At 35.7% G+C, this 26,797-nt stretch overlaps 1 long non-coding RNA gene and 1 pseudogene across 3 annotated transcripts in view; one reads left to right on the top strand and one right to left on the bottom strand.

Annotated features, from left to right (window-relative positions):
* Positions 1-26,797, bottom strand: part of LOC134809887 (uncharacterized) — a 122,359-nt gene that overhangs the window by 70,955 nt on the left and 24,607 nt on the right. The window lies entirely within an intron of this gene.
* Positions 3,442-26,505, top strand: LOC112209001 (arf-GAP with GTPase, ANK repeat and PH domain-containing protein 1-like; annotated as a pseudogene).

The following is a 26,797-nucleotide window of genomic DNA, read 5'->3' as shown; positions in this document are numbered from 1 at the left end:
TACCAATAATAAAATTTATACAGTCATGAGTCACTTAGCAATGAGGATACATTCTGAGAAATGCACCCTGTGGGCAATTTCCTTGTGCTAACATCACAAAGTGTAAACAATCCTAGATGGTATAGCCTACTGCACACCTAGGCTATGTGGTATAGACTATTGCTACTAGGCTACAAACCGGTACAACATGTTACTATACTGAACACTGTAGGCAATTGTAACACAATAGCAAATATTTGTGTATCTAAACATATAAAAGATAAAGTAAAAATATGATATAAAAGATTTAAAAGGATACGCCTTTGTATTTTAATTTTTTTATTTTTAAAAATATTTTATTTTAGTTTCAGGGGTACATAAGCAGATATGTTCTATAGATAAATTGCATGTCACAGAGGTTTCATGTACATATTATTTCACTACCCAGGTAATAAGCATTGTACCCAATAGGTAGTGTTTTGATCCTCACTCTATTCCCACCCTGCACCCTCAAGTAGGCCCTGGTGTCTATTTTTCCCGCCTTTGTGTCCATGAGTATTCAATGTTTAGCTCTCACGTACAAGTGAGAACATGGGGTATTTGCTTTTTTGTTCTTGTATTAGTTTGCTTAAGATAATGGCCTCCAGCTCCAACCATGTTGCTGCAAAGGACATTATCTCATTCTTTTTCTATGGCTTCATAGTATTCCCAGGTGTATATGTGCCATATTTTCTTTATCTAGTCTACCATTGATGAGCATTTAGGTTGATTCCATGTCTTTCCTATTTTGAATAGTGCTGCGATAAACTTATTAGTAATGTATCTTTATGGTAGAACAACTTATATTTCTTTGGGTATAATGGCCTTGCTTGGTCAAATGGTAGTCCTGTTTTAAATTCTTTGAGAAATCACCAAACTGCTTTCCACAATGCCTGAACTAACTTACATTCCCATCAGCAGTGTATAAGTGTTCTCTTTTATTGACAGCTTTGCTAGGGTCTGTTATTTTTTGGCATTTTAATAATAGCCATTCTGACTGGTGCGAGATGGTATCTCGTGGTTTTGATTTGTATTTCTCTAATCATTAGTGATATTAAGCACTTTTTCATATGTTTGTTGGTCACATATATGTCTCCTTTTGAAAAGTGCCTGTTCATGTCCTTTGCCCATTCTAGGCATAGGCCCTGGCAAGTATTTCATGATGAAGATGCCAAACAAAATTGCAACAAAACTAAAAATAGACAAATGGGGCCTAATTAAACTACAGAGCTTCTGCCTAGCAAAAGAAACTATCAATAGGGTAAGCAGACAATCTGCAGAATGGGAAAAGAAATTTGCAAACTGTGCCTCTGACAAAAGTCTAATATACAGAATCTATAAGGAATTTAAACAAATGAACAAATATAGTACACCTTTATGGGGCACTTACCATGCATGGGGCTTGCAGGACTGAAAGTTGCCCTGGGTGAGTCAGTGAGCGAGTGGTGAGTGAATGTCAAGGCCTAAGACATTACTGTACATTTCTGTAAACTTTATAAACACTGTACATTTAAGCTACACTAAAATTATTAAAATATTCTTTCTTCAATAGTAAAATAACTTTAGTAGCTTACTGTAACTATTTACCTTATAAACTTTTAAATTTTTATTAACTTTTTGTCTCTTTTGTAATAACACAGTTTAAAACACATGTTGTACAACTGTGCAAAAGTATTTTCTTTTAAAAATATCTTTATTATATAAGGTGTTTGTTTGTTTTTAGAGATGAAGTCTCACTGTGTTGCCCAGTCTGGTCTCAAACTTCTGGCCTCAAGATATCACCCAACTTTGGCCTCTTAAAGTGTTGATTACATGCATAAGCCATCACAAGGGGCAAGTTTATTTTTTCTATTAAATTTTTTTAAATGTTTTGTTAAGATACAAACACATACATTAATCTAGGCCCGCACTCGGTCAAAATCATCAATATCACTGTTTTCTACCCCAACATTTTGTCCCACTGAAAGGCCTTCATGGACAACAGGCATAGAGCTGTCAATCTCCTTCCTTCTTCTGGAGTGCTTAATGAAGTACCTGCTGTTTTACAGTTAATGTTTTTTTTGTTTTGTTTTTCAGATAAATGTAAGAAGTGCACTCTAAATTAATAAAAAGTATAGGAAATACATAAACCAATACATAGCCATTTGTCATCATCATGAATTATGTACTGTACATAATTGTATGTGCTATACTTTTATGCAACTGACAGCCCAGTAGGTTTGTTTATACCAGCATCACCACAAACACATGATTAATGCATTGAGCTGCAATGTTATGATGGCTTCAGTGTCACTAGATGATAATTTATTTTATTTATTTGCTTAATGTTTGCCTAACTACTTTACATGTATTATCTTATTTAATGCTTACAACAATCTGATAAGTAATTTAAATTACATTCACTCCTATTTGAAGATGAGTTCAAATCAAGAGAGGTTATTTAACTTGCACAAAGTAATCTTATAGATGAGAAAAATGTTTATATGGAAAAGTTAAGTATAATTGGTTTATGTATAAACATATAGATGGATGCTACACTGTAAATTCTTAGCACTTTGTATGCATACTTAAGTTTGTGTATAAAGAAATAAAACCACAAGTACTGTCTTACAAAATACTTATTTCCACTCAGAAATATTATATCCTTATTTCTCATGTTTTAAATGGTTTCGAGGAGATATTTTATGTATGCCTTAACCCACATAAATGTACCACCTACAGTAGTCCTCCCTTATCCACAGTTTTGCCTTCTGTGTTTTTAGTTACTCTAAGTCAACTGTAATCTAAAAATCTTAAATGAAACATTTTAGTAATAAACAAATCATCAATTTGAGATTGCACGCTGTCTTGAATAACATGATGAAATCTACCTGCGATGTGAATCACTCTTTTAGATGGTTTATCCCTGTTTTAGACACTTCTAGTCCGTAGTCACTTAGTAGCATCTTGGTTATCAGATTGACTTTGGAGGTATCATAGTGTTTGTGTTCAGTTAACCCTTGTCTTACTTGATAATGGCTCCAAAGGGCAAGAGTACTGTGACTAATTTAAAAACTAAACTTTATCATAGGTATGTATGTGTAGGAAAAATATCGTGTTACAGGATACTTGGGGTGTCGTTTCACCAGCTGAAAACCTTTGTGGCTGGTGGCATTTTGCCTGAGTTTTGCACTGGCCCACTGGGCTTATTCTGCCACTTAGCCTGGCAGGCTGAGCTCGGATTGCACTTCTGGCCTGGATCCCACGCCTGCCAAGGGCAAGCCAGGCAGGGAGCAGCAAGGGGTGTGTGAGCGAGCTTGGGGTTCATTCACTGCACACAGCCAGGCATGCCGGCTGCAGCAGGGCAGACAGCTCCAGACGCTGGCACAGGCACTGGCTCCCTGCAAGGCTGCAGCTAGACCATGTATACCATAAGCAGCTTCCATGGCTGACACCAGGGAATGTGGTGGTACCCGGAAGAGATCCCTAAAGAGAGTGTCACAGCAGATCCCTAAAGAGAGTGTCACAGCCCTGGCTCGAGGAGCTCCTAGGTCAGGGCTTCCCAAAGGGCTGCAGCTCTTCTCTCCTCTCTTCTCTCCATCTTGTTGCCTGAAATGTGGTGAGCAAGAGGCATGTTTCAGCCCTGTTTGTGTTACAGCTCGTTCGGCCCTGCCATTCGGTGGGTCCCACGTACTTGTCCTGCTTCCAGGAAGAATGCGATACACAGACAACTGGAGGGTAAGCAAGACCAAGACAGGCTTTATCGAGTGCTAGAAGAGCTCACAGGGGACCTACAGTGGGTAGCTCTTCTCTGCAGCCAGGGTATTCCAATGAGTGTTCAGCTCTTAGCAGAGAGAGTAACTCCTCTCTGCTATGCAGGTCATCCTGATGATTGTTCAGCTCTCAGCAGTGAGGGTAGCTCCTCTCTGCAGTCAGGTTGTCCCGAGTGTCCAGCTCTCAGCAGAGAAGGTAGCACCTATGTGCAGGCAGGTTGTCCTGTCAACTATTCTGGTCTGGCTAAGTTCAAGGCTTTTCATGGGCCTCAGAGGGGAGGAAGTGTATGCTGATTGATTCAAGGGTAGCCATGGGTGGGCTCAGAAAAAGCACAAGTTTCCACTCCAGTCCACCAGAGTGGCAGCCCAGGCCTCAGGCTTCAGGCCCTCCCCAGCTTGAAGATGGGGCTTCACCAGGAATCCAACCCCTCTGCCCAGAAGCCTGTCTGCCTCCTTCTGCTGTTCATGCCACCCAGGCTGTTCTTGCCAAGAGGCACCTGCAGGCCAGTGCTGAGCTGCCCTCAGTGCCCCCTTTAGTCTCCCTCCCATGGTCGTTGGTGCCCAAAGTCCTGAGGGTGCTGAGGAAGAAGGGGGTTGGTGTGTCAGCACTGCCCCAAGCGTGTGCACACCTAGACAGATTGTGACAATGCCTGGGCTCAGTCTCAACTTTGCTCCATGATTACAGTGGGTGCTGACATTGGAGAGAAGCCAGAAAGTAGGGGCAGGCACTTGGAGCCTGTAGGTGCTGGGGAAGCCTTCCTGCACCCCCAGAATGTGGAGATGCCTGGGTCTGCGGCTGCAACTTGGGCAGCTGCAGCTGCACCTGGGAGGGTGGAGCTCCTGCCTGATCCTGACTACCAAGAGCATAGGGTGCCCAGGTCACGGCCACAACTTGGGTGGCTCCAGTTGTGTCTGAGAAGCTCCCACTGCACCAACTTGAAAGGGGCAGCAAGCTCCCACTTGTCCCTGGCTCCCACCAGCTCAGTCAAGCATGTGGAGCATGCAGCCCTGGCCTTGCTTCCTCTCTGTTTTCCCTGCAGCAGCAGTGGGTGAGGTGCAGATGGCACCTCACAAATTAATCTGATGCTCCCAAGGCCTGCCCTGTGAGTCCCGGGATGCAGCAGGGAATGAAGTTGAGGCCTCAAAGGAGGCTCTGGGCCTGGGAGTGGGTCCTGCCTGGCCATGCAAGAGTGGAGGTGGCACAGTTTACTGCCTCAGGGATGCAGGGCAAAGGGGACCCACTGCTGCTCCAGCAGCTGTTTCTGCCACCACTGCCCGTGTCTCCCTGCTTCAGCCAGTGTGATGGCAGCAGCCACTCCAGATGGCCCGCTGCTGCCATCAATAATATATAGAGGGTTCAGTACTATTTGCAGTTTTAGGAATCCACTGTGGTTCTTGAAACACATACCTTGAGGATACGGGAAGATTGCTGTAAATTGAATTATTTATTGGTGGGTGGTTATATTATTATTTTCCTTCTCTGTATCTCCTTACCTCTCTTTCTTCTGGACTCCCTCTTTTTTCCTCCCTCCCCTCCTTCCTCCCCCAACTTCTTTCTTTCTTTCTTTCATTTGTACTGTGTTCTTTCTCTGAAATTGTGAATGGCACTGCAGTTAGCCCTGACATCTGTCTTCTCCCTTTCTTTCTCTCCTATCTTGGCAATACTAGTTGTGGAAGAATAATGGATATGAATCATGTGAATAGCCCTGACCACTAATCAGTTACTTTTAGATGTCAAATTGACTGAATTTAGGGATACTTAGAATGGCTGATGAGGCATTGTTCCTAGGTGTGTTCATGAGAGTGTTTTGGGAGATTGACAAGCAATTTCATGGACTGAGTGGGGAAAATCTGCCCCAATATGGGAGGGCATCAATCAGCTGGAGGCCCAGACAGAACAAAAAGGTGGAAGAATGGTAAATTCTCTCTCTCTCTTTCTCTCTCTCCCTTACAGTGCTAGATACCTTCTTCTGCTGTTCTTGCACATCAGAACTCCAGATTCTTCAGTCTGGATTCTGCACCTTGCATCAGTGGCCTCTAAGGGCTCTCAAGCTTTCAATTTCAGACTGAGAGATCACCAGCTTTCTTGGTTCTGAGGCTTTCCAAGCTGGATTGAACAATACTATGGGCTTCTCTAGTTCTCTAACTTGCACATGTCCTATTGAGGGACTTCTTAGCCTCCAATATCATCTGAGCCAATTCTCCTAATAAACACCCTCTGATATAGCTATATCATCTATGTGTGTATCTATAACTATCTATATATCCATTGGTTCTGTCTCTCTGAAAACTCTGACTAATGCAGCAGGAGAGGTAGTGGCCACCTTTCTCAGTCCAGAATTTCCAGTTTCTAAGACTTTCAATCAATGATGGCAGAGAAAAAAACACATACTACAATGTAATTTGCAACTACGCCTCATGGCTTATTATATAACATTGACATTAATCAAAACCAGCAGGAAAAGCACTAGGTGAGTTCTGTGAGCAAGAACTCTCAAACAAACACATTGTAAATGGTTTCCTTATTCTTGTAGCATATTTTTCACCCTTGGTACAGTCCTTTGGCTGTGGTACAATAATTTCAAAATTTTTCTGCCAACAATTCCCATGAGGTGTAGATACTGGGACTATATTTGGCCTCACTAATAATTATTCTTCACTTCATTTGCATGTGTTTTTATTATAACTTTATTCCATAAATTAAATTTCTGTATTTCAAATTTGATTGATAAGTTTAATTCTATCTTGTTAGCTTTCGACTATCTTCTTTTCTTCCCTTAATGATGCACTTAAACAATGTGCATCTTTCCATACACCTGCTTCTTGTCTTTCTGTTCTCTCCTGCTGTCACTCACTTGCCTTGTTTTGCACTTTTTCTTTCCTCTCCATAAGATCTGTATCTTTTTTATATCTGGTTGACATTAATAGATTCCTGTAAATCTGCAGTTTAACTGTGTTCATTTATACCACTAATATTAACGTCTTTCTTTTCTTCTATTCAGTGAATTTGCTTTTGCTCCTTAAATTCCACTCTCAACAATTGCCTGGGAATAAAATCCTTTACATGAATAACTCTGTGAAAGAATATGAAACGTATGGAGACCTTTGATGCACATTGCCAATTACATTAAAAAAAGGACAGCATAGTGGTCAATAGCACTGGCTCCAGACCATGGTAACTGTATTTGAATCCTGATTCCTGTATTTGTTAGCAATGTGACTTAAGGAAAGTTACTGAACTTCTCTAACTGTCAATTTTCTCATCTTTAACGTGTGAGTAATAATAGAAGCTACCACATACGGTTGCTGTTAAGATTATATGAATTGATACATGTAACTAGAACAATGCCCAGCATAAATTTGAGTGGTTATTATTATAATTTCTGTTTCTAAGACAATATCCGTTTATTATTTCAAGAAGAGTTAATTATTTCATGTACCTTCTTACAATGCTTATCTCTTAACAAAGTATTTCTAAATTTACAAAAAAAACCTTCTTTTTTAAAATTTATTTTTCAAAGAAAAGTGTTAACAGCAGCCCTGTAATCTCTTCCATCCTCGAGGCAGATAAACACCAGGGAATAAATAGCCTAGAGGAGATCTACTTATAAACAAGCTGATGACTTTAACTCATCTCATAAACATGTTAATGGTTCTTATTAGGGGAAAGATACTAGAGTCCTCATGTATAAAATATTTTGAGAAAGATATACCTAGTCATTCTAGACTCCTCACTGTAAATAATTCTGAACTTCGTGGATTCATGCAACGTGGCTAATTAGAGAACAGAAGCATCTTTGTAGAAACCAGCTTCTATTTATGTAATCAACAGGGTATAAATCATAACTGTTCAGAAAGGAAAATGACTTCTTTTTCTAACCAGTATTTATCCTTATCTTTCTCATAATCCTCACTGCTAATCTAGAACCAAAATGTTTTCCCAATGTGAGTAAATAGAGGTGACTTTAAAAGCTGCATTTAAAGATTTCAGAATACAAGAGAAATCCCTGATGTATACATGATGTTTGTTTATCTCTTTTGAATCACTAGATATGTTATATGTTGATATATGGTGTGAGTGTGTGTGTTTGTGTGTGTACATATGTTTGTGTGTGCATATGTATGTTTATATGTTTAGATATGTCAATGATATAAGTATAAAATTATATATCTATGTGATAAATATATAAAAATTATATTTTATCATGATTTTATATATAATCATATATGATTATACACATATATATCTATAGAATCATATATAAATATATGTAAATTGCCTAATTCTGATATGGCAATTCAACCTTTTGTGATAAAAGAAATGTGTATTTGTTTTATTGTGTTTTATTTCTTTGTTATTTGTAAACCATCTATCATAAGCTGTCAATGAACACCTTAGGCAGTAAATATCAGGAATTTGATTAAGTGTGTGATCTAAGGTAGGCTTCACCTATAAAGCATTTGTTATTTCTACTTACCATAAAATATGGTAAGTTTAGTATGTCTTTATGACTAACATTCTCTGAAATCAAGTGTTCTAATCATAATGCATGTAACAGTCATAGATTGTTACTGATTTCTGAGTTATCTTCACGTGGCCATAATTTTGAACAGTTCTTTCTTGTTTTTGTTTCTCTATTTTTCATGATATATCAATATAAATTTAGCCACATTTTTGTAGCTTTGTCTCGTTTGAAAGCAGCTCATTGTCTTAGTCTTATATAAATGATTTTTTTTTCATGTGGCATCATGACATCTTTCTGTCCCTACTCTCTGAATATAGATACAAAAAACTGATACAGGTCAGACTGAGAGGAGCTTCTAAGAATGATGCAGGATTCTGGGAAAATCCATCCGACTCTGGTAGAGGAAACAACGAGTTAATGCCAAATATGACACCCTTAAAAGCATTACATAAATAGAGGCAACCAAAAAGTAATCAACATATGTCAAAAGTAGAGACAACTAATGCACTATGTAGACAAATATAGTGATGTCTTTTATGGATCCTTTTTGAAAAGGAGAAAATGCAGCAGAATCTCTCTTCTCCAAGTCTTAGGTACCCTTCCCAAAAGACTTCACAGTTGTTTAATTTTTTTCAAAAACTGTGGGAAATAAGTAAGGAAAATACTAAGCCAAAGTTAAATAAGTTACTGTATCGTAGAATAGTTCAATCTTTAAAGTGCTAATATATTGTTGGAGTCTTCAAGACGAGAACCATAAAATGTGGCTTTTCCCAAATAAAATACTTCTCTTTCATATAATATCCAATAATATCTCATAGAATTTTATTGTTTCATGGAACACATTTTGAAGAAGTTAACTTTAAACTTCTGGGAAAACTGGCTAGCCATATGTAGAAAGCTGAAACAGGATCCATTCCTTACACCTTATACAAAAATCAATTCAAGATGGATTAAAGACTTAAACGTTAGACCTAAAACCATAAAAACCCTAGAAGAAAACCTAGGCATTACCATTCAGGACATAGGCATGGGCAAGGACTTCATGTCTAAAACACCAAAAGCAATGGCAACAAAAGACAAAATTGACAAATGGGATCTAATTAAACTAAAGAGCTTCTGCACAGCAAAAGAAACTACCATCAGAGTGAACAGGCAACCTACAAAATGGGAGAAAATTTTTGCAACCTACTCATCTGACAAAGGGCTAATATCCAGAATCTACAATGAACTCAAACAAATTTACAAGAAAAAAACAAACGACCCCATGAAAAAGTGGGCAAAGGACATGAACAGACACTTCTCAAAAGAAGACATTTATGCAGCCAAAAAACACATGAAAAAATGCTCATCATCACTGGCCATCAGAGAAATGCAAATCAAAACCACAATGAGATACCATCTCACACCAGTTAGAATGGCAATCATTAAAAAGTCAGGAAACAACAGGTGCTGGAGAGGATGTGGAGAAATAGGAACACTTTTACACTGTTGGTGGGACTGTAAGCTAGTTCAACCATTGTGGAAGTCAGTGTGGTGATTCCTCAGGGATCTAGAACTGGAAATACCATTTGACCCAGCCATCCCATTACTGGGTGTATACCCAAAGGACTATAAATCATGCTGCTATAAAGACACATGCACACGTATGTTTATTGCAGCATTATTCACAATAGCAAAGACTTGGAACCAACCCAAATGTCCAACAATGATAGACTGGATTAAGAAAATGTGGCACATATACACCATGGAATACTATGCAGCCATAAAAAATGATGAGTTCATGTCCTTTGTAGGGACATGAATGAAATTGGAAAACATCATTCTCAGTAAACTATCGCAAGAACAAAAAACCGAACACCGCATATTCTCACTCACAGGTGGGAATTGAACAATGAGAACACATGGACACAGGAAGGGGAATATCACACTGGGGACTGTTGTGGGGTGGGGGGAGGGGGGAGGGATAGCATTGGGAGATATACCTAATGCTAGATGACGAGTTAGTGGGTGCAGTGCACCAGCATGGCACATGTATACATATGTAACTAACCTGCACAATGTGAACATGTACCCTAAAACTTAAAGTATAATAAAAAATAAAAAACAAGAAAAAAATAAAATAAAATATCAATTATCTTTCTTCTGACTTTCTCTCCTGGTCATCAAGTTGCTATCAGGAACTCCCAGAGTCTAGAGAGAGTTTCCATTCAGCTATTTGTCATTCAGTTGACTGAATAAAGAAATTGAGTTTTTTTGCCATATATAAAGGCTTGCATGAATATCAGGGAGCAGTCTAAAATGTATCAAGAGATGAAAAAAGTGTTCTCTTTCATAATTTCTGATTCAGCACCCACTATACACAGAAGATCACGGTTTTTGTCTTTGAATGACAAAAAAGTGATCTCTTTCCTCTCTAGGCTTCTGATGTGCTGTAACTTTCACAATATAAATCGCTCATTTTATGTATTAATAACATTTACCTAATTTTTCTCTCACCTTTAAATGACCATAGAATTTATACTGGTGAAAGTTATTTCAGTGATTTTTGAGAGCCACAATTTTATCCTGTCATTCCAAAACATGATTTTAACTGTACCTCCCATTTTTCATCTTTATAATCTAAAAGAATATTTGTTGCATAGTTGGTGGGGCCTCATTCATATCAATAGTTACACATTGCTTTACAAAGTTGCCTGCTCCTATATTGCCATATTTTCTTTATCAATATTCTATTTGGAAATGTGATTAATTTGTCTCACCATGTTTATGGAGTCAATAAAACTGCTTAAAATCTATCACTTATGTTAACTTCTTAGTTAAGTCCTCCAGCACCTGTTACTAACCACTTTGTCCCAAAATATGTTACATTTTACCAAATTTGTTGTTTTTTGTGTCTTCCGTATTTTGTGCTATTTTAAACTAATATATATTCTTGAATCAAAACAATGATGAAAAATATTGATCAAGTGTTCTTTAGATTTTTTCTTTCAACTATTTAAGGACTTACATAAATCTGTATTTTCTCTAGAATTCTTTAAATCTTGTATATCCCAAGTAAAGGACATATAGTCACTTCTATCCTTAATTGACACTTCTTCCTGAGAAATGGTTGAGTCACAAATACATATGCTTTTCAGGAAGTACAGTTTTATTTCAACCAAGTCCTTGTGAGATATTTCTAGTCCTTCTGAGAATGCAAGTCTTTATGAAACAGAACATATGTTCCATTTTACAGCCTGTCCCACTTTCTTGGTAGTTGTATTATTTTCTGTAGATTTATTATCTTCCAAGCCACCTGATACATTTTCCAAATAGTTGCTCACATATATAGAATGTTTCAATAACTAGGTAATAAAAATTATTATAAATATACATGTGTATTAAGAAATTATATTAAAAAGACTTTTGTAAAAACATGGTGTTCTCTGAAAGTGGGCAAAAGCTCATTTTCAGATTTTAGTTGTTATCTAAACATATTTGAAACCAGTATCATTCTCACTTGAAGTGAAAGTGTGAAATGGTAAAATGCTAAAACTAAAAAGAGTTCTTTTTAGTTCTCAAGAGCAGTAGATGAGCATAAGTATCCAAAGAACAAGTCAAACGAATGATTTTATGAATGATAATAATCTAAATTCAGGAATCAAATTTACTTATCTTTGTTTTACCCTCATAACTTCCTTCAGTGTCCTGTCCATAAGAGGTGAGTAATAAATGCTATTGAGTAACTGATTAAATAAATAAAAGGGTGAATATATCAAAACATATGACTTATCTCTCTGTATATATACATATACACACATATGTATGTATATGTAAATATATATGCATGTAAAACAAACTCATGGCTGCTAACATATATACATACGCAAGTGTGTATGTATAGCAGTCTCCCCTTATCTGTGACACTGCTCTCTGTAGTTTCGGTCACCTGCAGTCAGTCAGCCATGGTGCAAAAATAGGTTAGTACACTACAATAAGATATTTTGACACAGAAATGAAGAAATCACATTTAAATAACTTTTGTAACAGTATACCATATTTTCTAAATTTTATTATTAGTTGTTAATCTTTTATTGTGCTTAATTCATAAATTAAAATTTATCATAGTTTTGGGAAAACATATATATAAGATTTGGTAGTATTCATGGTATCAGGAATCCATAGGGGGTTTTGGAACATCTCATTCATGAATCAGGGGGAGCTATTCTATAGTGAGTGTGAGAGAGAATCTCAAATCACATTAAGGATTATATCATCATAAAAAATAAATATGAGAAACATACTGAAAAAAATACTGAAAATCTACCACATGCATGACATGTATATAGGCTTATTGCTTACCAAGATGTATAGGATGAATATCTTGCCATTAATGGATTCCCTGTCTAGTTTTATAGACTCCAGAAGAACATACACACACACACACTCTCTCTCTCTCTCCTATTTTGCTGAGTGAAAATATCTTCTCAAAAGAAGATATTGATGTAAAGCTTAATAAGTCATTCTATCCTAAGGCTAAATGAAAATAAATGAATAATTTTACAACTTCAAAAATGCAAAGTCGATAAAAGATTCCAATCTCAACCAATGTTGAAGTGAAAGCTATTGGAGACCTTGTAATGCTTAGAAATATATGTGCAGCCAAGCACTATCCCGCCTCTCAAGACATGAGCAAAATTCTTCTCTTTGTAGAATATAAATCCAGACCATGTTCCCATTGGCAGCGTGGATCTAAAGGAATGCTGGAGATTCATTAAGTTCCCAAAGTGCATCACTCCATCCTCAAAAATCCTGTGATGGGAACTTATGAGGTTAGATTCTCTTCAAGTTCACCTTAGTGGTTTTGAAACTTTTGTCAGCATTACAGCTAGAAATTGCATTGAAATATCCTATGATTGATTTTTTTGTCAAATAATAATGTTATTTTCATGAATTTTACTGAATCTAGATAATATTTGTTGCCTCTCTATGGTGTTTGCAATAGAAGTGCTGAAGGCACTGTGACACTTTGGTTAAAGGGATAATAGAAAAAGGTTACATGATGACCAGTGTCTGTGACAGTTCTTGAAATTTTAACACAAGTAACTGTCTGATAGCAAGGCTGATATCTGACAGCTGCTATGATGAGGAAGGCCAGACTCTTGAAAGTATGTATAGCTTCTCTCCATTGCCCTTCAGGTATAATAGCACTACACACTCCTGCATGACAATTCTGAATGGACAGCTTATATGTAATTGATATATTCAGGGTGGTGGATTTTAAGTTTTGATAGCTTCCATAAAGCAGTAGCTGTATTTTATTCAAAGTATCTTCTAAAATATGATTATTGTATCTCTTAATAACTAAAAATGTGAAAACATTTCCATACATGTATGTTTACATATTTAGATAAGTATAACTTAAGTATAAATAATAGAAGTGGAGTTTCTGTTTAAAGAAGTATATTTAACATTTTTATATGTCATAATATGTTTCTCTACCAGATAGTTGATAAGGACTTTCAATTCACAAGAACGTTAAAAAGAGGATTGGATCAAACTTTTGAAGAGTTTCTCAACCTACTTGGTGAAAAAAATGCTATCTATACTTTAAATGTTTATTTATCTAAAGATGAGTGTGATCTTTTTCATATTTTACTGGATATTTGTAATTATTTTTCTATTAACAACCTGCTAATGATATTTGGATAGTTTTCTGTTGGATTATTATTTATTTTTATTTATTTATTTATTTTGAGATGAAGTTTTGCTCTCCTTGCCCAGACGGAGTGCAATGGTGCGATCTTGGCTCACTGCATCCTTCACCTCATGGGTTCAAATGATTCTCTTGCCTCTGCCTCCCAAGTAGTTGGGATTACATGTGCTCACCACCACGCCCAGCTAATTTTTGTATTTTCAGTAGAGACAGGATTTCACCATGTGGGCCAGGCTGGTCTCAAACTCCTGAACCTCAAGTGATCCACCCGCCTCAGCCTCCCAAAATGTTAAGATTACAGGCATGAGCCACCGTGCCCAGCCTTAAGTTTTTTATAATAGGTAGAAAACTAGAAACTGCTCAGTCTACCTCTCCATAACTACTTGCTGAAGAGACAAAAAATAAAAACAACCACACGCAGAGGAGCACACACAGAGACAACCCTACCAACTTTTCTTGGGTCGGAGGACCCAAGAAAAAGACATGGTTTTGAGATTAAAATCCCAGAAGTTTAATCCTTAAAGGAAATAAAGAAACAATGATTGTAAAAGTAATAAGATATGCTGGTAATTATATTTTTGGTTTGTGTATCCCATTAATGAAGAATTTCAAAGGATTAGACAAGGAAAAGTATAGATGGTCCTTTCACTTCATCAGAACTGCATAGGATATATGATTATTAGATTCCAGGAGTCTTAATGGATGCTATGTCTGTTCTCCAATTATGAGTATTAAAAATAGAATATTTCACACATTTTCTATAAGAAAAGCCAAGGGAAACTCATGTGATCTCTCTGTTGGCAAATAATAAATCATGATATTATAAGCATCTTCTTATTCAGGAAAAAACAGATACATAATAAAACATCCAAACTGTACACACAAAACTATAGAACAGAGTTTTGGGCATTCTTGTAAAGCAATCAAATTTACATCCTCAATATATTCCCAAAGCTGTGTGGAAGAGAGTGAGACTAGCACACATATGGGAAAACCTCCTAGAACAATATTCTAGAAGCCCAAGCAAAAAAGAAAAAGAAAGGTGAAAATTTGAGGTTGTTAAAGGTAGACTGAAAAATATGGGCATATTAAATGTATTTTAAGATGGAATTAGCAATATTTGGTATTTGAAAGGATCTTGAGTGGTAAAGAAAAGGGAAGCATCATAGATGATGCTGATGATATTCCAGGATGAACTAGTAACTAGGTGGACTGGAATGAGATAGAGAACCATGAAAAAGAAGGAAGATTTCTGTGTTGGCCATGTTCTGAGGTAGGAGAGAGATTATAAAATCAGTTTTCGACAGGATTTCAAGTTTTGTGTGAGACAGAGATCTGGGTATATCACTTAACATCAAAAGAGTGTTCTGAATTGTTTATATAAATTACTAAATATTAGTCATATTTCACTGATAGTATGGGTCTGAATATGATCACTGAAAAAAACAGTGTAGTGTGAGAAGGGCCAGTGATTAAGCCCTTTAGAGAAACAATAACACTGAAGCAGTAAGTAGAAAGAAGGAGCCAAGAAAGAGACTTAGTTTGTTCTTGTTGCAGTAATAAAATGCCATAAGGGGGGAGCTTGTAAACAACAGAAATTTATTCCTCACAGTTCTGAAGGCTGGAAAGTCCAAGATCAAGGTGCCAGTAGATTCAATATCTGGTAAGGGCCAACTTTCTAGTTTATTGATTACGATCTTCTTGCTGTGTCTTCAAATGGTGAAATGGATGAGGGAGTTCTCTGAGGGCTCTTTTATACGGGCACTAATGCCATTCATGAGGGATCTGTTCTCATGACCTTATCACCTCCAACGACTCCACTTCCTAATGACATCAAATTAGGGGTTAAGATTTCAGCAATTAATTTTTTGGAGAATGTGAACATTCAATCTGTAGCAGGACCGACCTAGAAGAAGTTGAGAAGTTATTTGAAGAAGCAAGAGAAAAAATATGAAGTTCTAGTGTTACACAAGCCAGGAAAAGATAACTTTCAAGGAAAGACAATATTGTCAACCTAAAATAAAATAAAATAATTCTGCAAATTTGATTAGAATAACTGAAAATATGTATTTTTATTGAGTACTATATAATCATTTTTAAGTTTAGCAGGAACATCTTGAAATTCTTGTTATTAGTACATGCATCAAACCAGTGAAATAATGCCTAAATACTTTAAATCATTAAGAAAATAATGTGTATCACAACTAACTTATTTTGCAGTTAGGACAATTTAATATTTTAGATATGCCAGAAATAGTAAAACAGCATCTATGCAACATTTTTGAAAATAACTATAATACTGGTGCTAAAATCAACAGATAGATTAATGGAACAATATATACAGAGACCTGAAATTATCTCTAGGATCTTTAAGATCTCAATACCTAATAAAGGAAGCATCACTAATGAATAAAAAGTCATGCATTCCTTCAAAAATGTAGACATAAATTTTGACTATCTAAAAAAATTTAACTCAATATATTATAAGATCATTTCAGGAGAATTACATATTTATTCATAAAATTACTATAATTAAATTCATTGGAAAAATTTAAGTAATTGCTTACCAAATTTAAAAAAATCGCAACTGGACACTGAAAAATATTCCCAACTGATTTCATGCATTTGCTATTTTTTCCAAAATTTTTAAGAAAAATTCAAGAAAATGTAAGTATATATAATTGAGAGAAATGAAATATTAACTAAGAAATTGTAACAATATATTATAAAGTAATATTTCATGACCAAGTACATTTTATCTCAGAAATACAAAGATCATTCAACGTACAACATAATTCCATATAATTTTTTGTTAATACATCAAAGACCAAAAACATACTATTACCTCAATAGATATAAAAAAATCTGTTAATAAAGTTATTCAACTAAGTAAAAACATACTTGTAAACTAAGTAATGAAAAGATTTGAGTAAACTCCAAATTAAAAATCGTAAGGCAGAAAACTGATTATTATAATAATTGTGATATTAAGAATCTAATATTTAATAAAGATCATAAAATACAAAGAAATGAAGACAAGTTTTAAAAGATATTTACAATGTTTATAATAAGCAAGGAAGTTAAAGAAACTCCTGAAAATTGGCACAACAACAAAGGGAAGCTGTGGGAGAAGACTGTCAATGGAAAAATAAACAAAGATATAAACAGATTCACAGATAGGGACAACCAAAAGGTAAATAATAATAGAAAGAAATAGTCAAACTCATTAGAAATTAGAGAAATGAGAAAAAACAAAAACAGAGCATAACTTTGCTTCTAAAAATTAACAAAAATTACAAATCTGATAAGTGTAGGCAGATATTTGGTATTCAGGAATTTTTGTCTACTAAAGTTGGAAGTGTAGATTAGTATGTTCATTATGGAGAACAATCCAGCAACATTTAGCCAAATTAGAAACAAATGTATTATTTGTTTCAGATTTTTTGCTACTAGTTATGGAGGCCTAGGGAATTCTCACATATATCCATAAAGATATGCACACAATGAAGTTCACCTCATTGTTTGAGGCTGTGAGGTATTGGAGGCAATCTGCGCCACCTTCTCTGGGAAAATGGATAAGTAAAATATGTTGAATATATATTAAGGAATATTATGCAGAAATTAGAATCAACTTAATTATGTTAGAAACTACATTTAGAATGCAGTGTGAACACAAGGAATTAATAAATTCAGGTTTATAATGTGATTTCCCTAAAGTTACATAAAATACATATACTATATATAGTTTTATGTACATATATATCACACAATATATAACATAAATACGTATATACATGACACATATCAGAATGGCTTCCTTTGTAGAATTGAGAAGTTAGAGTGAAAGATTAGAAATATATTGGAATAAAGTCATATTACATACACCAATGTTGCCATATTGTAAAGATTCAGATTTATTAACTTAATTCTCCCTACCTGAAACTTTCTCTTTCTTTATCTAACTGATTTAGTTTACAGGAGATTATAAGAAAAGTTCTAAAGAATATCATTGATATATGTGACTTCATAAAAATTTATATACAGTCAAATAGCAGATAGACATATGACAAACTGAAAACACACTTTGTAGTAAATATGACAGGCATAAATTTAAATGCATTGACATGTAAGTTTTACACATTAATAAATACACACATAGTTTCTTTCAATTATATGTAATAGCCTTTCACATAAAATAAATATAAAGGCCAATAAACATATGAACAATATTCAATCTAATTCAAAGTCATGCAAATTTTTTAAACTATGTGGTATTTTTTAACCAAGGAATAAGAAAATATAATGTTTTCATAGTATGGAATGCTCCTTAAATGATGGTTGAAAAAAGAAATTAATAAGTCTATATGAAAATTTTTTGCATGGCTTATGTCAAGCACAAGTGCCCAAAATGATGAGCAAAAATGAAGGCTCTTTTTCTGGCAATAGCGTGACAATAAAATTTTATCACATGAAAAACAAGAAAAAAAGAAAGCAAAAGTTCTCATTTCACATATGTCAAAATGCTAAGAGCCATCTATGACTAAGCCACAGCCAACATCATACTGAATGGGCAAATGTTGATAGCATTCCCCCTAGGAATTAGAATAAGACAAGGATGCCCACTCTCACCATTCCTATTTAACATAGTACTGTAATTCCTAACCAGAGAAGTCAGGCAAGTGAAAGAAATAAAAAGCATCAAAATGGGAAAAGAATAAGTCAAACTATCTCTTCTTGCTGACAATATGATTCTATGTCTAGAAAACCCTAAAGCCTCTGCCAGGACCTCCTGGCAATAATGAATGACTTCATTAAAGTTTTGGGATAAAAAATTAATATACAAAAATCAGTACATTTCTGTGAACCAGAAATGTTTAGGCTAAGAGCAAAATCAAGAACAAAATCCTATTTACAATAGCCACAAACACACATACATATGCAAACACACACACATATGCAAACACACACACACACAAAAACACCTGGGAATAAATCTAACCAAGAAGGTGAAAGATCTCTACAAACAGTACTACAAAACACTGTTGAAAGAAATCATAGATGACACAAATACATGGAAAAATATTTTGCGCTCTTGGGTTAGAAGAATTAATATAGTTAAAACGGTTATATTGCACACCATAATGTAGAGATTCAATGCTATTCCTATCAAAATACCAATGTCAAACTACCAGCATCATTTCAACAGATTTAGAAGAGAACTATTTTGTAATTTAGATGGAACCAAAGAAGAGCCCAAACAGCCAAAGCCATCTTAAACAAAACAAAACAAAACAAAAAATGGGAGGCATCAGGTTACCTGACTTCAAACTATATTATAAGGTTACAATAACCAAAACAGCATGGAACTGGTACAAAAAGAGACACAGAAACCAATGGGACAGGATAGAGAACTCAGAAATGAAGCCTCATAACTACAACCAACTGATCTTCAAGAAAGCTCACAAAAATAAGCAATGTGGAAAGGACTCTGTATTTAATAAATAGTGCTGGGATTACTGGCTAACCATATTCAGAAGAATGAAACTGAACTCTGACCTTTTACCATATACAAAAATTAACTCAAGATGAATTAAAGATTTAAATATAAATCCTCAAACCATACGGATTCTAGAATAAAACCCAGAAACACCATTCTGGACATTGGCCATGGGGAATAATTTATGACTAAGTTCTCAAAAACGATTGCAACAAAAAAGAAATTAACAAGTGGGATTTAAGCAAACTAAAGAGCTTCTACACATCCAGAAAAACCTAACAACAGAGTAACAGAAAACCTACAGAATGGGAGAAAATATTCACAAACTATTCATTTGAAAAAAGTCCAATATCCAGAATCTATAAGGAACTTAAACAACTCAACAAGCAAAAAACAAATAAGCACATTAAAAAGTGGGCAAGATACACTAAGACACTTCTCAAAAGAAGACTTACAAGCAACCACAAACGTGAAAACGCTCAACACCACTAATCATCAGAGAAATGCAAGTCAAAACCACAATGCAATAGCATCTCACGCCAGTCAGAATGGTGATTATTTAAAATAAAATAAAATAAACAGATGCTGGCAATGGTGTGGAGAAAAGAGGAAGCTTGTACACGGTTGGTGGGAATGTAAATTAGTTCAGCCACTGTGGAAAACAGTTTGAAGATTTCTCAAAGAACTTAAAATAAAACTACCATTCAACCCAATAATCCTATTACCGGGTTTATATCCAAAAGAAAATGAATTATTCTACCAAAAAGACACATGCACTTGTATGTTCATCACAGCACAATTCACAAAAACAAAGGCATGGAATCAACCTAGGTGTTCATCAATGGTGGATTGGATAAAGATAACGTGGTACATATACACCATGAAATATTACACAACCAAAAAAATGAAATCATGTTCTTTGTGGTAATATGGCTGCAGCTGGAAGCCATTCTCTTCAGTGAATTAATATAGGTATAGAAAACCAAATACTGCACATCTCACTTATAAGTAGGAACTAAATATTGCATTCTCGTAGACATAACAATAGCAACAATAGAGAGTGGAGACCACTAGAGGGGGAAAAGAGGAGGTCGGTAAGAGTTAAAAATAACTATTGGGTACTATACTCAGTACTTGGGTGAAAGAATCAATCATTCCACGAACCTCAGCATGACACAATATACCCATGAAACAAACCTGCAATGTACCTCCTGAATCTAAAATTAAAAAGTTGAAATTTAAAATAAAATAGGTCCTCATTTCTCTGCAACTAAACAATGGAGGTTGTTAAATAAACATTTTTAAAGTAAGGAGTCTGAAATTTTATAAAATAATCAATTTTGAATTATTCCCCACTTTTGTCTAGATACAAAAAAGATCAGCATTTAAACAAAAACAAAATACAACATTTGCTTTATTTTCCTGGTTATTTGTTTGTTCATTCATACCAAATATTAAAAATTATTTTATTTGAGTGGTATTGATGTGTGATTTTTATTTGTGCCTTTGACATTTCTTGATTATGTAAATTTTCAACTATGCACACAAATTACATTTATATTTACAAGTATATTTAGGAGAATATTTTGAGAAAATTCAATCCACAAAAGCCCGTTACATGAAGAATGCAGTTAACTTTAACCCTTGTAGTTTTCTTGTGTTCAAATTTGAAACATTTGATTTTTATTGGTAGTGTTTGTTGAGTGGGCTAGGGAGAATCTCCAGAACCCAAGAATCTTGTGAAATAAAGAGAAGTAATAAGAGCTATGTCTGTAGTTATAATTCATCTCAGAAGTAACACCATTTGAAATGAACAAAAAATCTTGAAAAACATTTATTTAATATATGTAGGATAATATGGAACATGGAAAATTCTATTCAAAATTATTTGAGATAATTTTACTTTCCCTAGACATTTGTGAAGTCCTTCTGACACCTTTGGAGATAGTTAGGTACAAAGTAAATCTTTGAGCAAATCATGCATTTTAAGAATATTCAGAAAAGTAAAGTGTATTGCTGTGGCATGTTAAGTAAACCAACCATGTGATCAGAGGGTTGGAACTTTCAGCCTCACCCCTCAACCTCCAGGGAGGTGAGAGGGGCTGCAGGTTAAGCTGATCACCAATGGTTAATGATATAATCAATCATGCCAATCTAATGAATCCTCCATAAAAAACAAAAGGAGAGCTTCTGGATAGCTGAACTCACGGAGGTCCCTGGAGGGTAGCAGCACTTGAGAGGGCATGAAAGCTCCACAACCTTTCCCCCTACCTCACCCTGTGCATCTCTTCCACCTGGCTGTTATCTGCATCCTTTGAAATATGCTTTATAATAAACTGATAAGAAAACTGTCCATTTATTTTTTTAATTCAGAATTTTAAAATATTATTAAACAGTACTATAATACTTTGGGGAATTAAAAACAAGAGAAGAATGAAAGTTTTGCTAATAAGGGACAAGAGTATTGAGTGACAGGCAATTTCAAAACCAAATGATTCTATCTTTTCACATAGCTGTCATAGCTTCACCACCAAGAAAATTGTCACATTTTTAGAGAAGCCCCTAATTTCAAAAGAATTTCTGCCAACTTCTTTCACTGTGTTTTATTTCACCTGACAAAAGTGTTTACCTCATGTGATAGGAACAGTTTCATAGCAGTGATTAAGAAAATGTAATGAACAGAGGTTGGTAGCAAAACACTTTATTATTGAGTTTTGCTTATGTCTTTTCACCGTGTGGTTTATAAATTCAAAATATTATTGGCATTTATAAATAAAATAGACTCATATAAAAATAATAATATCTAGTAAGTACTAGCTCATAAATAAAATTTCTTATATTTTTCAATGAAATGTATTCCTTAATTGCGAAAATCACCAACCTGAATTTAGCACACTAAATATCTTCAGGTGCAATTTTTATTTGAGTCACCATTCTTCTTTCTTCAACTACATGTTTCTGTTACTTGTTGTTTCACCTTCTTTCCTATAAATATATATCACAGCCTATATTTCCATGGCAACACTGCTCTGTTCTGCCAGTTATCATGAAAGAAAAAAATGGGAATGTGTTCCCTATGGTAAACAGTTAGCTCAACTGAAACTATCAACCATGGGTGAGACATTTACTGGTATATATTCTATGCCATGTGATCATGGAAAACCTGAGTTTATGAAAAAAACAGAAATTTTGTATATTTACCTGAGAACTTTATCATATCAAATTGCATTTTGGAAGATCAAGCAGTCAAAAATATGCTACTTACTTGTATTAAATCAGAATATCCCACTATTTGTTATGCAATGAGTTTGTGGTATACTAATAAACTTACATGTTAAGAAATGTTTCAGGAATGAAGACATTTGTAAATGCTTATTTAAATAATGTAAGTCATTACTGAAGAACTTAGACTATTTTAAAAAAATGTGAATGTCTGGGGTTTTATCCCACTTGCAAGCTAACAAGTTAACTTGACACAGTTTCATGGATGCTGACAAAAGTCATAAAAGTCCTGGGTCAGAGACAAACTATTTTATTATTCATGGCCCACCAGGAAGCATGAGCATCAGCATATTTTTGATAGTTGTCTTTGTTCTTATGTTTCACAGAAGCAATGTGAATACGCCCAGAGGCAGCCAGCATATGCAGCAGGTTGCATTACAACAGAAGAGCCCTAAGTTTAGGAAACCCAAATTTCTTATAATGGACAGTAAGCATGCTTTTTCTTTATTGAAGAAGTATTATATTGAATAGCATCTATGCCTTACATTTGCTCCAGAGGAAGACAGTATGTCTATTTCCCAAGCTGTTCACTATAATAACGTATTTGAAAAGATAGTCCAGATTAAATGGCATCTTGTGTCTCCACTCAGAAGACATTCAGAAATACAATAGTCTATGGAGAATTGTCTCCTAACAGTCCTTCAATATGCTTATTTCCATTGTAAATCTTTAAGGAGTAAGATGTCCTAAATCTAATTTGCATATCAAAAGTGTGTGTGCATGTGTATGTGTGTTTCTGTGTGATGTGTGAAATCTTAGTAAGAGGATGTAGAAATCAAGAAAAATTTGAAGTAAAATTTTTTTCAGTGCTGGATGTTTTCAAACAACTTAACATTCCTCTACTGTTGCATTCTCAATTATTTTAATGTATAATGGGAAATAGGAGCGTAGGAGCTTTTCATTCGATTTAGTAAAAATATTTATTTAGGTATTATGGCCTATATTTGAATACCATCTCCGATATTAACTGTTTAGATGTCAAGGAAAAAAAAAAAGAAAAACTCTCTGAACTTCAGGCTTTTCTTCCTGTGGAATTTTACTATATGAATTCAATTTTTTGACTAAATGAAATAATGTATGTAAATAACTTAATGTCTGCCTAATAAATACATATTTTCTATATAATTATATTAATATATTATTATAGAATACTATATCTTATATTAATTTCTATAATATTATAATTTGAGTAATTATGAAATAAACCTGAAAATTATATTAATATAGGAGTTTTAAAGTAAGGGTAAAGTAAAAACTGAATTAAATATTTGTGCATGCACAGAGGCACATGCATATATATATATAAGACAATATTCATTAGAAAATATCAAACAGGGACCTAGAAGAATACTGTCACCAAGATGGCAAAGTACCAGCCCTCAACCCCACCACATAAGAACAAATATAGACAGCTATCCAAATATCAAAATAGCTCCAAAAAGGCTCAAGGATCCATTAAAATCTGCAGCAACACAGTAGAGTGAAAAACTGGAGAATATCCACATAGAAAGGATTGCTGGTGAGATTCACATACCTTAGACACCAAGAGACAGCTAGGAGCAAAATAGAAAGGCAAAAGCTATTGGTATCAGTCATGCAGCAGGAATCACTGTGGTCCTCAGTGGCCTGCTCCACAAAGGACACTGGCATCTTTTGCTATGAAGGTAATCAACATTCATTTCTACCAGAAAACCCCAGAAATGGAGATATTGCTGCCTCAGTCCTCGCCTATCCAAGGAGTGGACACCGTTGAGCTGCTTTGAGAAATAAACCACGACCTCTCCCAAACCCATGAGTCCCCTAACCTTGGAGCCATGGCTAAAATGAGAGTGCCCACACTCTCAACCCAGGCTCCGTGGCTGTGGTGAGCCAACCCACCTCTCAGACACTAGGGCCATTATCATAGTATGCTAGTTTGCACTATGTGTTCCAGAGGCAAGTTCTTGTTACCTGTGCCAAACTCCAGTCACCAGCTCAGCTGCCATCAAAACTAGTCCCTGCCTGGACACCAGACCCTTTCTAATACTGCTCATGCCTGAGTTCCTGTTCTTGGCTCCCTCATTACTTCACAAATATCCATGTTTTGCATACTGTTACCAGTGCAGTAGGAGGGATGCCTGTGTCTTAGACGTCAGTGCCAATACAGACATGGATCTCTAGAGTTATAGTCTTCCATGCATGCCTATACTTCAGGCCTCAGCTGTGTGGCTACTCAATGGACACCACTCATCAAAGACACCAGGTGCTACTGCCGCCAGAAGTGAACCCGTAAGTGAGACCCAATGCCAAGAGGGGCCACATCAGCCACAACTTTCCAGTGGGAGAATAATTAATTGGGAGGATGTTAGAAGCCACTGCCACTAAAGACCCCAACAACCCTTGCTGCCACTGAAGACATCCACAGCATTGGTGCCTGAAGATCCCTGCAATCTTCATCAATACCATCCTCAACTCACAGAACTACACAAAGACTACACCTGTGTCCCACACAGGTGCCAGAAGCCCTACAAAAGATCTAGCAAGTGCCCTTGCATCCATCCACCCCAAAGGGGAGAGAAGGTTTTTCCTTGGAAAAACTAGCCTGTAAAATGCTAGACATCAAAGTAAGGCAATAAAAATCCATGAAAAAAACACACAAACAAAGAAACATAACACCACTAAAATAACACAATAACTCCCAGTATCTGACTCCAAAGAAATGGCACTATATAAACTGCCTGACAAATGTTTAAATAATTGTTTTTAAAAGCTAAACAAACTTTTTTAAAAATGCATATAGATGATTCAACAAAATTACAAAAACAAAAAAGGTCTAAAATTAGAAATTAACAGAGAGAATATATATATATATATTTCCAGAATTTCTGGAACAAACAGAAATTCTGGAAATAAAAATAAATAGAATGAAGTGAAAATGTGAAATAGAGTGTTAAAGGCAGAAACCTGTTTCCAGTTTGTTAAAGAATATAAACTGGTACTTTCTATCACACTAGTACCTGATATGTCCAGGTGGAGTCTCCTGAAGGTGGCAATTTTAAGAAAGAGATTGTTGTTGACTTATAGGGCTATCTGCTTCTCATAAGAGATGAAGAGGGGCCCCTAGAAGGCGTAGTTTGCCATGCAGGTGTATGCTGTTATGTTTTTCCACAGCTTGGAGAATGTGGTAAGCTTGTAGACTGTTTGCCACTACTACAGTTGAATGGCCAACTATCAGAACACAAGGGAGATTCTTCTAGTTCTGATGGGAACTCAAGATGCCATAAGTTCCACTAACCCAAAGGTCATCGATGACACCAGGGTGAAGAAGCCCTCTAATGACCTAAAGCGGTGCATGTACTACGAGATGTGTGCTACACACAGGCTAAAAGTGGAGAAGGTCTTCCAGGACATTGACCAAAAAATTGTTGCCACAAGGAGCTATTTCTCCTCTGTCCCATCAAATCCCAGCACCAGTCAGAAGGAACTTTAGACTGACGTTCCTTCTACTGCCAACAAGCCTGTGCCCAATCATAAGCAGTCCAAGTGCCAGTCCAACCTTTTCAGCTCTTGAAAATGGAGTGACCCAGACAAAGAGAAGAAAGGCCTGAAAAGTCACATGGACAGCATGGGGAGCAGCTGAGCCATCCCAGTTAAACAGGACTTGCCCTTCTTTGTCTTTGCACTGAGAGTCAGTACTTATCTCCAGCCTGCTGTAGCCTAAGTCCATTATCCTCCCCCTGGCCAGGGCCGAGGGATGGTCAGACCAGCCTGCATTGTGCTGAAAGCCCACAATCATCCCAGCTTTCCTGGCCTTAATCAACTGGTGGTGGGAGTGAACTCCAGATTGGCTGATTGCTCCCAGACTGCCACTGTTTGTCCTGACTTCAGTGCATCTCTGATAGACCTTTGACACCTTGCAACAAAGAGTTTATGGGAGGGAGAACTGTAGAAATGGAGTGCTCCTCAAGAAAGCTGGGCAACTCACAAAATACCCCTTAATTTCTATAACAGGCAATTCACTCCACAAAGGAAGGAAATCAATGAGAGTTTACACTTTTTCTTTGAGGAAACTTTCTTTAAAGAAAAAAATCATTTACAGGAGCTTTGC

The sequence above is a fragment of the Pan troglodytes genome, chromosome 3, assembly GCF_028858775.2.
Source record: "Pan troglodytes isolate AG18354 chromosome 3, NHGRI_mPanTro3-v2.0_pri, whole genome shotgun sequence".
Lineage (NCBI taxonomy): Eukaryota > Metazoa > Chordata > Mammalia > Primates > Hominidae > Pan > Pan troglodytes.
The sequence above is the reverse complement of the archived record's forward strand: the minus strand, read 5'-3'. Positions and strand labels throughout refer to the sequence as shown.